Here is a 13488-nt window from a genome sequence, read left to right on the forward strand (position 1 = left end):
AAAAAAAACTAAACAAAATTATGCTTAACGGGGCTTTTGAATTACATACAGCTCTCCCACATATTAACTTAATGTTGAGCTGAAGCTTTGATTTGCTTCTATTCATAAACTGAGGTTAAGTGACACTGATACCAAATATGTGGCATCTTTTCCAACACCAACTGGGTGTCCCTACACTCCATTCTAACACTACCCAGAGTTAACATCAGACTCCACAGGTTTAAATGGTTGGTCCCACAGACTTAAGACACCAGTCACAAGTTCCAGGTCCCCAGGCCACCTGCTCTTAGGTCCACCTTGGCTAAAACGTTGGGGATTCCCACGAACTCCTCCTCAGGTTTGATAATTTCCTAGAATGACTCACAGAACTCAGGAAAATGCTTTACTTACTGATGTGGAGAACAAAGGCAAAATATAGGGGAAAAAATTAAACTTTATTTTAACTTACAAGTACTTGAGACAGGCAGAGTAACCTTCATCCAGGAACTCAACTGCCTCAGTGTGAGTATGTTGCTAAAGGTAAAAGGCAACATTAGCTTGACATTAGCCCAACCTCCAGGATCCTGTAAAAATCCCTTTGGAGGGCAGCCCCGGTGGCACAGCAGTTTAGCGCCACCTGCAGCCCGGGGTGTGATCCCAGGATCGAGTCCCACATCAGGCTCCCTGCATGGAGCCTGCTTCTGCCTCTGCCTGTGTCTCTGCCTCTCTCTCTTTCTCTCTCTCTCTCATGAATAAATAAAAAAATAAAAAATAATAATAATAAAAATATTAATAAAATTAATAAAAAATAATAATAATAAAAATCCCTTTGGAAACTTCCTTTATCTCTACCCTCCCACCCCCAGCCCCCGCCAAGATATATGTAGCTATCACCCTCCAAACATATGACCCACTTGATAGACATCTGATGGGTCTCATGACTAAGGTTTTACTAGACAGTAGTAAATGATCCCTCAAGGTCCTGGAAACCTTGTTTTCCAATTTCTTAGAGACTTACAGTATCCCTAACCTCCCCTCAACTTCAAAGTATATAATCAGTAACTCCTCACCACCCCAGTACTTAACTCAGGAAATACCCAAATGGAAGAGACGAACAGAACAAGGTGGGGGGGGGGGCACAAAGGGCTTCTTCCATACCCTCTTAGAGTGCACCACCCTCCAAGCACCTCGGTTGTGTTCACCAATCCAGAAGTTCCCCAAACCCAGCTGTCTAGGGGTTTTTATGAGGGTTTCATTGTGTAGGCATAATTCACTAAATCACTGGCAATTGATAACAGAATTCAATCTCCAGCCTCTCTCCCCTGCCCAGCAGTACAGGTGGGAAAAGGAAGTTGAAATTTCTAACCTTCTAGGAGCACCTGGCTGGCTAAATGGGTGAAGCATGGGACTCTAGATCTTGGGGTTGTGAGTTCATGTCCCACGTTGGACGAAGAGCTTACTTAAATTAAAAAAAATAGAAAGTTCATGGGATCCCTGGGTGGCGCAGTGGTTTGGCGCCTGCCTTTGGCCCAGGGCGTGATTCTGGAAATCCGGGATCGAGTCCCACGTTGGGCTCCCGGTGCATGGAGCCTGCTTCTCCCTCTGCCTGTGTCTCTGCCTCTCTTTCTGTGTGTGTGACTATCATAAATAAATAAAAATTTAAAAAAAAAAAATAGAAAGTTCTAACCTTCTAATCATTTGTTATCCTTCAGGTGACCAGGCCCCATCCAGAAAGTTATCTACAGACTCTGCCAGGAGTCATTCCACTAGCATGCAAAAGACATCACTCAGGAGGTTGAGGTAACATTTTTAAGGTAAGAACAGAATATTCAATAGACAAAGGATAAAGTATTCTAGGCATTCTAGGCAATATTTGTGCTAACATAGGCAAAAAAAAAAAAAAAAAAAGCCACCTGGGTGGCTCAGCAGTTGAGCATCTGCCTTTGGCTCAGGTTGTGATCCCGGGGTCCCTGCAGGGAGCTGCTTCTCCCTCTACCTATGTCTCTGCCTCTCTCTGTAGGACTCTCATGAATAAATAAATAAATAAAATATTTAAAAATAAATAAAATAAGCAAAAAAAAAAAAAGATTATTTGTAGAATTCAAGTCATTCTGCTTCTCTGAAATCAGGGCACAGGTCCAGGAATGGTAAGAAATGAGGCTGGGACTAAATCATAAAAAGCCTTGTATGCCAAGCCACAGATATGTTTCCCTATGTTTAAAGAAAGGATTCAACTACAGACAGTATAAGAACTTTGAAGTTCTCTGCCAGAGACAACAGGAAATCAAGAGAAGACTTTTAGGTGAATATTTATTAGTGCTGTTCCAGAAAAATCACCATGGAAGCAGGGAGAATGTTAGGGCAGAAACACTAATCAGAACGTTACTGATTGATGAGGCCAAGCACAAAATGATGAAAATCTCAACTAAAACAGCAACAGTGAGATCAGAGAAAGGAGGACAGACTTAAGATATTTAGAAGATGTATTCAAAAGACACAGTGACAGGGCACCTCAGTGGCTCAATCAGTTGAGCCTTAGACTCTTGACCTCAGCTCAGGTCATGATCTCAGGGTCGTGAGACCAAGCCCTGAATCAGGAGCCCTGAGTCAGGCTCTGTGCTCAGCAGGCAGCCTGCTTTAGATTCTCTCTCCTTCTCCCTCTGCCCCTTCCTCCACTCCTGTGGGTGTGCACATGTGCATGTGCTCTCTCTTAAAAAAAAATTCTTTTTTAAATTTTTTAAAATTTTAAAACAGTTGATGAAAGAAAAATGGAAAATGTAGAGGCCACTTTTAGGCCACCAACTTGAACAGCAGAAACCTGAGTAAGGTAGAAGGATCCATAAAGGCCACATACCCACTCGCTGAACACAAACAGGCCCATTAGGTGACTCACCTCAAAATATCCATAAGGCCTAGATGATCAATGGGTTCCTTACACCCAGACACAGGTACCGAAAAACAAAAATTCTACATTCCCCTTACCTCTTTCACCTTCTCCCTTAACTACAAACTCCCATCACTGCCTTGTAGCAGATGGTCTCTCCTTTGCTGCCCTGCCTGCCACTCTCATGCAATGTACTCAATAAACTTCTATCTCCTTTATTCTGCCTTGGGTGAATTCTTTCACTGCCTGTGACGCTGGCCTCCATGGGTTGAGAGGCCTCACAGCAAAGTCTAGATGATGGCAAAATTTATACCTTGACTACTAGGTGGACTGAGGGCACTGCTAACTGAAACTAGGAATACAGAATTAAGTATTACATGACTTACAATTATGGAGTCTTATATGTTTACATGGGAAGTTTTGTGCTGCACAATACAGATATATCATGGATAGCTGAATGAATACAAAGTTGAACTTCAGGTCAATACTACAGAATATAAGCCATATACATTGAAAATATGAGAAACTCAAGGCTTAACATATTTAATTTCCAAATTCTTTTTTAAAGATTTTTTTATTCATTTATTTGAGAGAGAGCAGAGCAAGTGAAAACAAGAGTATACGGACAGGGGCATAGGGAGAAGGAGAAGCAGACTCCCTACTGAGCAAGGAGCCCAATATGGGGCTCAATCCCAGGACCCTGGGGTCATGACCTGAGCTGAAGGCAAACACTTAACATACTGAGCCACCCACACACCCCCTTAATTTCCAAGTTAAGGCAACTTCATAAGGAATATAACTTGCACTGTGGGTAAAAAGTGCCTGTCATGTATTCTCAGCCTCCATGATTAAGTCATTTTTCAGATGAATATATTATAATCACATCCTTATAGAATCCTTGGAAAAGATGCTTGGAAAGAGACTGATTCATAGAATTGTGGCATTTTGAGCAACACAAAGCCAAAATCATTTTTTTTTTTTCTTTTGCCAAAATCATTTAGACCAGAGTTTCTCCAACTATTTGCAGTAAAAGTCTACTTTGTTTGTTTTCCAATCTCATGTAATTGTATTGTAAAATACAGTAAAAATGGTGTGGCAATATTAAATTACCTTAGTTTCCATACTCTTACCCTTACTTTTTAAGTACTTTAAAAAAATTTTTTTTTTAATTTTTTATTTATTTATGATAGTCACACACAGAGAGAAAGAGAGAGGCAGAGAGAGAAGCAGGCTCCATGCACCGGGAGCCCGACGTGGGATTCGATCCCGGGTCTCCAGAATCACGCCCTGGGCCAAAGGCAGGCGCTAAACTGCTGCGCCACCCAGGGATCCCACTTTTTAAGTACTTTTATACAAAAATAGTTAATACTTTTAAGACTCAATATTTTAAAACTTAAAATTCAAAAACTTAATTTTCTTTCTCATGCACATGTTCTCTCTCAAATAAATAAAATCTTTTAAAAATTTTATTTATTTGAGAGAGAGTGAGAGAGAGTGAGAGAGAGAGAACAGGAGCAGGGAGGAGGGGCAGAGGGAGAAAGAGAAGCAGACTCCCTGCTGAATGGGGGCCTGGCGTTGGGCCCTGGTGATCCCAGGACCCAGACCCAGAGATTATGACCTGAGTGGAAGGCAGACAGTTAACTGACTGAGCCGCCAAGGGTATCCCAAATAAAATATTTTTAAAAAAGAAAAAAAACATTGAAATTTCCCACTGCCTGCCCAAAAAAGTCTAAATTTCTAAGGCATTAATGTCAAGGAAAATAACTAAAGACATCTCTTTCACTCAGTCACTCATTTATTCATCATTCAGCAAATACCTATTGAATACCTATAAAGTAGGTTAGAGATCATCTCATTGGCCCTTATTTTACAGAGGGGAAAATTCAGGCTCAAGATAAGATATTACTCAATGTAAAATTAACTATAACCTTTGGCAATTGGCTTTCCTGTGAATTTAACTATAATAATCACCCACTTTCTCCTCTATAAAGAATTCTTGGCTCCAAACCAACTGCACTTACTTATCAACACCTAGAACATGCCTTTCACATTCCCACTTCTGTGCTTTTGTTCAGATCATTTCTGCACACCTAGCCCCAGTCTTTGCAGACTGAAATGTTAATCATCATTTTTCAAAAATCAAGTAAATTGTAACTTCCTCTCTATTTAGCACAGTTAAAAGTTATCCTCTATAAAAATCTATAAACTTGGCTTTTTTCTTTAGGTAAGATTATGTGATAGATTCTCATGATAAAAATTCAAAAGAATAGTCTATAAATTCTTACAGCATTTATATGACTTTAATCAAATACTTAAATACTTATTGTTTACATACATATATCTCCCTTAATCAAAATTTTCTTAGAACTAGATAATATCCATACCTTTACTAAATGCTGTGTCTAGGTCTTGCACATAAAATGAGTACTCAAAAAAGTATTTTTTTTTAATTTCTAAAACAAAACAAATAAAATTCAGGTATTTCTAAAGCGGGGGGGGTCATTTTCATTTCTTATCAAATCTTTAATGAAGTATCAAAATTAAAAAAAAAATCAATCCACATTGCAACTCTTTTCTGCTGTCAACAAAGAACTTAATAATGATCCACATTTCCAAAATAAGAATGGACTATGCATATTTATAACACTGACCCAGAATGAACTTGTAAAAAATATTACTGTCAATTACCATCTGTATGTGGATTATTCATAGTACATTTTACTTTACAGACCCATAGTACTTGTTGTGTTTTTAATTTCATGCAAATAATAAGTAAAGCCCAGTGAAATATAAGTACCATCTTGGGGTGCCTGGGTGGCTCAGCAGTTGAGCGTCTGCCTTCGGCTCAGGGCACGATCCTGGGATCCCGGGATCAAGTCCCATGTCGGGCTCCCTGCAAGGAGCCTGCTTCTCCCTCTTCTATGTCTCTGCCTCACTCTCTCTGTGTCTCATGAATAAATAAATTATTATTTAAAAAAATAAAAATAAAAAAATTAACTACCATCTTTCTGTTTAAGGAATCACAGAATCTAAAAATTAAAAGAGGGATCCCTGGGTGGCGCAGCGGTTTGGCGCCTGCCTTTGGCCCAGGGCGTGATCCTGGAGACCCGGGATCGAATCCCACATCAGGCTCCCCGTGCATGGAGCCTGCTTCTCCCTCTGCCTGTGTCTCTGCCTCTCTCTCTCTCTCTGTGACTATCATGAATAAATAAATAAATAAAAATTTAAAAAAAAAAAAAAAAAAAAAAAAAAAAAAAAAAAATAAAAATTAAAAGAAACCCTACCTAGTCATTACATGAATGAGGAAATAAAGCTTATATTCAGGTTTCATAATTAGCTTATTAAGAAAGAGCTCTGTTCTGGCTTGACTGAAGGGCCATTCACAATATAGTAAGTGGGAAAACTAGAGAGCTTCCTTGTGTCCTCGGTGCCTGCTTCTCAGCACATTATCATCATTTTCCTTCAAATAATTCCCAGTTTACTTAATCACAGACACAGATTAAATATTTTAAAGAAACCCATGCATTTTTAAAATGTAAATATTGTCTATTATCTACTTTGAATTATTCAAACATATGCTTGACTATGTCAACGTAGCTTAAAATATCCTAATAATTTTAAAAGTCAAAAAGTTGAGTTTTTAATTTCTACAATGTTGAATGTGATAGAACCAACCAGTCTACCAGCCTTCGTATGTCTCTATAAATAATGAGGCTGAGGAGAAGACAGTTTCTCTGTGGCATGTCTCACCCACAGAAATGCTCATGTCGTGATCTTGGGATCCTGGGATCAGGCTCTGCACTCAGCAGGAAGTCTTCTTGAGATCGTCTGTGTCCCTCCATCTCTGACCCTGCCCCCATTGACTCTCTAAGATCTTTAAAAAAGAAAAAGAAAGGGACGCCTGGGTGGCTCAGCCCTTGAGTGTCTGTCTGCCTTTGGCTCAGGGCGTGATCCCGAAGACCTGGAATTGAGTCCCACATTGGGCTCCCTGCATGGAGCCTGCTTCTCCCTCTGCCTGTGTCTCTGCCTGTGTGTGTGTGTGTGTCTCTCATGAATAAATAAATAAAATCTTTAAAAAAAAAAAATCCTTCTTAGAAAAATGAAAAATCAGGGTGCCTGGGTGGCTCAGTCAGTTAAGCATCTGATTTGATTTCAGTTCTGGTCATGACCTCAGAGGTGTAAATTCAAGCACCACATCAGCTCCACGCTAGGTATGGAACCTGCGTAAGATCCTCTCTCTCCTTATCGCCCCCTCCCCCTCCTTCCTCTCTTTAAAAAAAGGGGGGGGGGGATGAAAAACCGTTATTTCAATAATCCAACACTAATTAGACTGATGAACAATCAGGTCCACTGCACTCCTTATTGGCACAAACCCTTCCTCTACCTGGACCCTCTTTCAATTCTGAGAATCAGGGTGTCTTCTAACATGAGGTCAACCCTCAGTAATTATGTGACCACAGACAAGTTATTTAACCTTTTTAAGCCTCTTTTCTCATTCACTAAGAGGGACTGATACTACCTACTTATAGGCTAATGGGGAGGATTAGAGGTTCTATAAGTAAAGCCTCTGATGCATGGAAAGCACATAATAAAAAACAACTATTATTAGTAATTAAATAATATCACTAATTTAACATAATAAAGGAAATAAGGCTAATAACTCTAGAAAGTGGGATTTATCATCTCAATTATGAGTCTGCATTTGAAGAGATTCCCCAAATGAGACAAGTAATTTATGTCAAGACCCCAAAAGGAGGGATCCCTGGGTGGCGCAGCGGTTTGGCGCCTGCCTTTGGCCCAGGGCGCGATCCTGGAGACCCGGGATCGAGTCCCACGTCGGGCTCCCGGTGCATGGAGCCTGCTTCTCCCTCTGCCTGTGTCTCTGCCTCTCTCTCTCTCTCTGTGACTATCATGAATAAATAAATAAAATCTTTAAAAAAAAAAAAAAAAAAAAGACCCCAAAAGGAATAATAGATTCATGAAATGTCATTAGCATTTTTAAAAGCAATGTTTTTGCTGAAGTAAATAAAACATTTTTAAGGCAAGTAATATCTTAGTCTTGCCATTCTGATGACAATTAAATTATTTGCAAAGCACTGTTATTTTATTAAGTTGAATTTTGTCACTGGAAAATTTTGTACTCAGCCTAAACAATTTAGAACTACGCTAAATCGAGAATCATTTCTGAAACTGTGCTGTATTATCAATATTACTGATAATACAGAGTCTTATAAGATACATTCCACTAACTGTATAAAGTAAAACACCTTCCATTGCACCAAGACAAAAACCAAGAATTGACAGATTGATAAGCATCGATAAGCAGAGCTGCTGAGATATATTTGTAAAGCATTTGATTTAGAGTAAAAGCAAATGCACTTCAGTTAACTGTAGCTCTAAAAGGTTTCATGGAAGAAACCACAGAAATGAGACAAATAAAAAAGGTATAGTTAGGGGACCACAAACGGAAGTACTCTGCTTAAACTATGAAGACAACCCTCATTTTTAAAAGATAAAACACAGAAAGGAGAGGTGAGTTACAAAGTCTAAACTCTAAAGAAATGTGCTATCAATTAATTACTATCAAAGGATAAAAAAAGGTGGAGGCAATAGAGATTCTCATTTAGAACAAGTGAAATAACTTTAACAAACACTGTTTCCATAAAGGATACTTTATTCCAACAAAATTAAACCAAATAGGAAAAGCATTTCCAGAATGTTGGTGTGAGGATCTCCACATGGACCTTCTTCCCCAGCAACACAATCTTAATTAATGAAAATTATATTTACAGTCTCTCAAAATTGCCTTAAGGACATTTGCCTTAGCAGCAAAAGCAGAATCATTTATTTAAGAAAATCTGTGGCATCTGAGGCACAACCCACTTTCTTACTCCACCCTACCCCCAGCTCTACTCCACGTGGGTGTAGCCAGGAAGACCAGGCATCCTCTAATCCCAGCTCCCAGACTAGGGCAAAAGTGTCTCTCTGTAAGCAGCAGGTTTCCAGTTATCTTTCCCCCATCCCCAGCTCCAAGGTGTAGAAACTCTACTGCAGGCAAGCATGGCTGAGAAAATGGGGGCTCCTGCCTCCACCCAGCCCCCACACATAGGACAGAAGCTTTACTCCAGGCAAGGCAGGCTGAAAATACTGGGAAATTCTGAAGTAGAAAACTAAATAACCAAAATGAAAAATTCATTAACACACACCTAGCACCCAGATTCTGGTTTCTAACACTATTCTTTAAAAAAAGGAACCAGGGCTCTCTGAAGAAATGGCTGATTCTAAGACTGGGGCAAGAAATGAACAAGAGAAGCATGTTGTGCCAAGAAAGGAAGTATTCAAACAAACAAAAAGATGAGTTAAGTCAAAGTGGCACAGAAGGCAAACGAAAGAGACCCCAATGACCAAAGCAGAAGGAATGTAAGCAACAAAATACAGTAGTAGTATTGGATTGGGATTATAACCCAGAGTATAAAATAAATATCCATGTCTGTGATGGTATAAATGATTGAATAAATAAATGGGAGAGAGTGGCAAAATCTCCCATCCAAAAGAAACCGGAATAATTTATTTACTCTACCCTCAATTAGTGTGGAGTGGCCTATACAGTGATATTCTTCCAAGGCCTGGGGAGGGAGGGTATTTATCGATAACAGGACATTACTGTGGAGAAAACTGACAAACACTACCTCAGCCATGTGATCAGGATTACCATCAACAGTGATAAACTATGTCAATAACATATACCCTTGATATGGTGTGACAAGAATGGCACTTTGCCTCTATGGTCTTCTTCTCAAAAACATGTAACATCAGTCTAATCACAAGAAAAACATTGGACAAATCCTAATTGTAGGACACTCTACAAAATACATAATCAGTACTAATCAACACTTAAATTCATCAAAAATACAAAGTTTCAGAATCTGTAACAATCAAGAGGAGCCTATGGAAACATTACAACTAAATGTAATGTGGCATCCTAGATGGAATCCTGGAAAAGAAAAAATACAGTAGAAAAAAACTATGGTAATCTGAATAAAGTACAGATTTTAATATCAATAATCAGCTTCAATACTGCTTTAACTAATTGTAATGAATGTACCATACTAATATAAGGTGTTAATAATAGAGGAAACTGGGTGTGGGGCATATGGAAACTTTCTTTATAATCTTAGCAATTTTTCTGTAAACTGAAAACTATCTTAAATTCTGTTTTAGGGATCCCTGGGTGGCGCAGTGGTTTGGCCCAGGGCGCGATCCTGGAGACCCGGGATCGAATCCCACATCGGGCTCCCGGTGCATGGAGCCTGCCTCTCTCTCTCTCTCTCTCTCTCTCTCTGTGACTATCATAAATAAATAAAAAATTTAAAAAAATTCTGTTTTAAAGATTTTCTTTGAGAGAGAGTGAGAGAGAGCAGGGGAGAGGGGCAGACAGAGGAGAAGCAGAGCCACCAAGGAACACCTAAGTTAATAGGTTCATTTTTAAAAAACTCATTAGAGGGGCTCTACAGTTGACAGCTGACAGCAGAAAAAATCAGTGAACTTGTGGATTGATAAAGATTATACCTTCTGAATAAAAGAGAGGAAAACAATGAAGAAAACTAAGCAGGGACTCAAAGAAATGTGGGACACCACTAAGTGCACTTTCATGAAGGTAATGTTGTATGTTAACTTGACTGGGCCACAAAGTGCCCAGGTATTTGATTAAACATTCTGGATGTGTCTATAAAGATTATTTCTAAATGAAGACTAACAGTTGAATCTGCAGACTCAGTAAACCAGAATGCCCTCCCCAATGGGGATGGGCTTCATCCAATCCATTGAAGGCCTGAATATAGAGTAAAAGGCTGAGCAAGAGAGAAATTGTTCCTGCTTAATGGTGTCTGGTCTTCAAACTGTGGTATCAGTCTTTTCCAGCCTTAGCCTTGGACTAGAACTTACACAATTGGTTCTCAAGCTTTCAGACTGCAGATCTTGGAATATCTCAGCCTCCATAACTGCATGAGCCAATTCCTTATAATAAATATCTCTTTATATCTGTATATCTCTGTGAATATATGTATATACCCCTATTGGTTCCATCTCTGGAGAACCCAGACTAATATACACAACACCACACAAGATAATGGGAGTACCAAAAGTAGGAGAGAGAGAGAGAGAACAGAAAAAATATTATAGGAATAATGTCTGAAACCTAAAATCTGATTTAAAACACACACACAGGGATGCCTGGGTGGCTCAGCAGTTAAGCGTCTGCCTTCAGCTCAGGGCATGATCCTGGAGCCCCGGGATTGAGTCCCACATCAGGCTCCCAGCATGGAGCCTGCTTCTGTATGTGTCTCCTATCCCACCCCCCACTCCTCATCTCATGAATAAATAAAATCTTTAAAAAAAAAAAAAAGGACTAAAACTATTAGGTTGAAACTAAGGAAATCTGAATAAAGTATGCACTTAGATAATAAGCAATATCAGTAATCCATAACCAGTAATCAATAGTCAATTACTAAATATAAACATTCTATACTGTTAAAAGAGTCAATCCATCAAAAAGGTGTAAAAATTACAGACATACACACCGAAAATGAACCAAAGAAATAAGAAAATTTGGATGAATACAAAAACAAGATTGATAATAAAGGATCAACTGCAGAGAAAATACTCAAGGGCTCCTATCTTTGTTAATGCATCAATATCTAAATGTGATTACAAGCTTTGTCTGAAAAATATGTTTTCTAGTCTTCGGTTATACAAGTTACTAAGGAATGGTAATAACTGCTTCTTTTATGAATATATTACAGTAATAAAATCTAGAACTGTCATATAAATAAACATCTCTATAAAACATTTTTTTTAATAAAACATTTTCTAAATTTAAGTGTTAGAAAATAGGAATAACTATAAACATTTTAGTAGCTGTTTACATTGTCCTTTCCAAGAAAAGCAACAGATCAAGTTTGGAACATTAAAATAACCACCATCAATTTTAATTTCTATTAATAATAAATATTAAAGTTCAAATGTATTGCAAATAATGTACAAATTATGTGAGAGGGGAAAAGTAGAAATGCTATTTTTCCATTTATCATTTTCTTAAAATGTTATTTAAAAATTACACAGTTTAGGGGTGGGTACCTAGGGGGCTCAGTTGGTTAAGTGTCTGCCTTTGGCTCAGGTCATGATCTCTGGATCCTGGGATTGAGTTCTGCATCAGGATCCCTGCTCAACGGGGAAACTGCTTCCCTCCCCCACTCTGTTCATGCTCTCTCTCACTATCTCTCTCTCTCAAATAAGTAAATAAAATCTTTTAAAAAATAAAACAATTAAAAATAAATAAATAAAAATTACACAATTTAAGATATATAAAAACTCAAGACACATCATAGGAAAATTGTGTTTCAAAATGTAAGATCTTTGATATTGAACTTCTTTAGAAAAGTTTCATAAATAGGTTCTTGAAAATTGTAGAGGCCACTTTTAGACAAGAGTCTTGAGCAATAGAAACTTACTTGAGCAAAGCAAATGGGCCCACAGCGACCAATAGGCTAAATGCAAAACAGGCTCATTAAGTGACGGACCTCAAAATAGCAATAGGTCCAAACTAACCAATGGGCTACTTACGACCAGACACAGTTACCAAAAAAGGGAAAATTCCATTTCCCCTACTCTTTCACTCCGACCTATAACTGTGGCCCCTCACCTTAGCCTTATCATGGATCGTTTCTCCTTTGATATCCTGCCTGCTGTTCCTTTGCAGTGTATTCAATAAATTTATCTCCTTTGTTCTGCCTTGGGTGAATTCTTTCATAACCCATATTGCTGGCCTCCGTCTGATAGGGATGCCCCACAGAAATCATGTACTATCTTATGTTCATTTCTAACTTTGGAATAGAAAATACCAGGCAGCCCCGGTGGCACAGCAGTTTAGCGCTGCCTGCAGCCCAGGGTGTGATCCTGGAGACCTGGGATCGAGTCCCACATCAGTCTCCTTGCATGGAGCCTGCTTCTCCCTCTGCCTATGTCTCTGCCTCTCTCTCTCTCTCTCTCTCTCTCTCTCTCTCTCTCTGTGTGTGTGTGTTTCTCATGAATGAATGAATGAATGAATGAATAATAAAAGAAAAAAGAAAATACCTATGCCCTGAATTGCCTCTCCACCAAGTAAAGTACCTAGAGGCAAGGATTCCATTTTCACAGTTCTGTATTTTGTCTGTGCAGCAAAACAGACTTCTACCTTTATCTTCATCTACCACTAACTCTGTGACCTTGGGTAAGTCACTTCCATTTAATTAAAAGGTCCTGGACTGTAATACTACAGTGTGTACACTTTAATCTTTAGTTATTCAAAATTATTGAAGGTGCTGTAGGGAATAAAATTTTGCCACCCTAAAATGTTTCTGGGATCCCTGAGTGGCTCAGTCAGTTACCCATCTGACTCTTGATCTTAGCTCAGGTCTTGATTTCAGGGTCAAGAGTTCTAGCCCCAGGTTGGGCTCCACAATGGGGGTGGAATGTACATCAAAAAGAGAAAGAGAACCAACAGGATTTGAGTTCAGAAACACCTCTTAGTAGAGTGGTTGCTTTTCATGTTTTCCAGGAGATATGAGAGAAAGTACATCTGTGTCCAG

At 38.9% G+C, this 13488-nt stretch overlaps 1 protein-coding gene across 19 annotated transcripts in view; it reads right to left on the bottom strand.

The window, feature by feature from the left end:
• The window catches only part of CDKL5 (cyclin dependent kinase like 5), a 213662-nt gene that overhangs the window by 142623 nt on the left and 57551 nt on the right, over positions 1–13488 (bottom strand). The window lies entirely within an intron of this gene.

The sequence above is a fragment of the Canis lupus genome, chromosome X, assembly GCF_048164855.1.
Source record: "Canis lupus baileyi chromosome X, mCanLup2.hap1, whole genome shotgun sequence".
Classification (NCBI taxonomy): domain Eukaryota; kingdom Metazoa; phylum Chordata; class Mammalia; order Carnivora; family Canidae; genus Canis; species Canis lupus.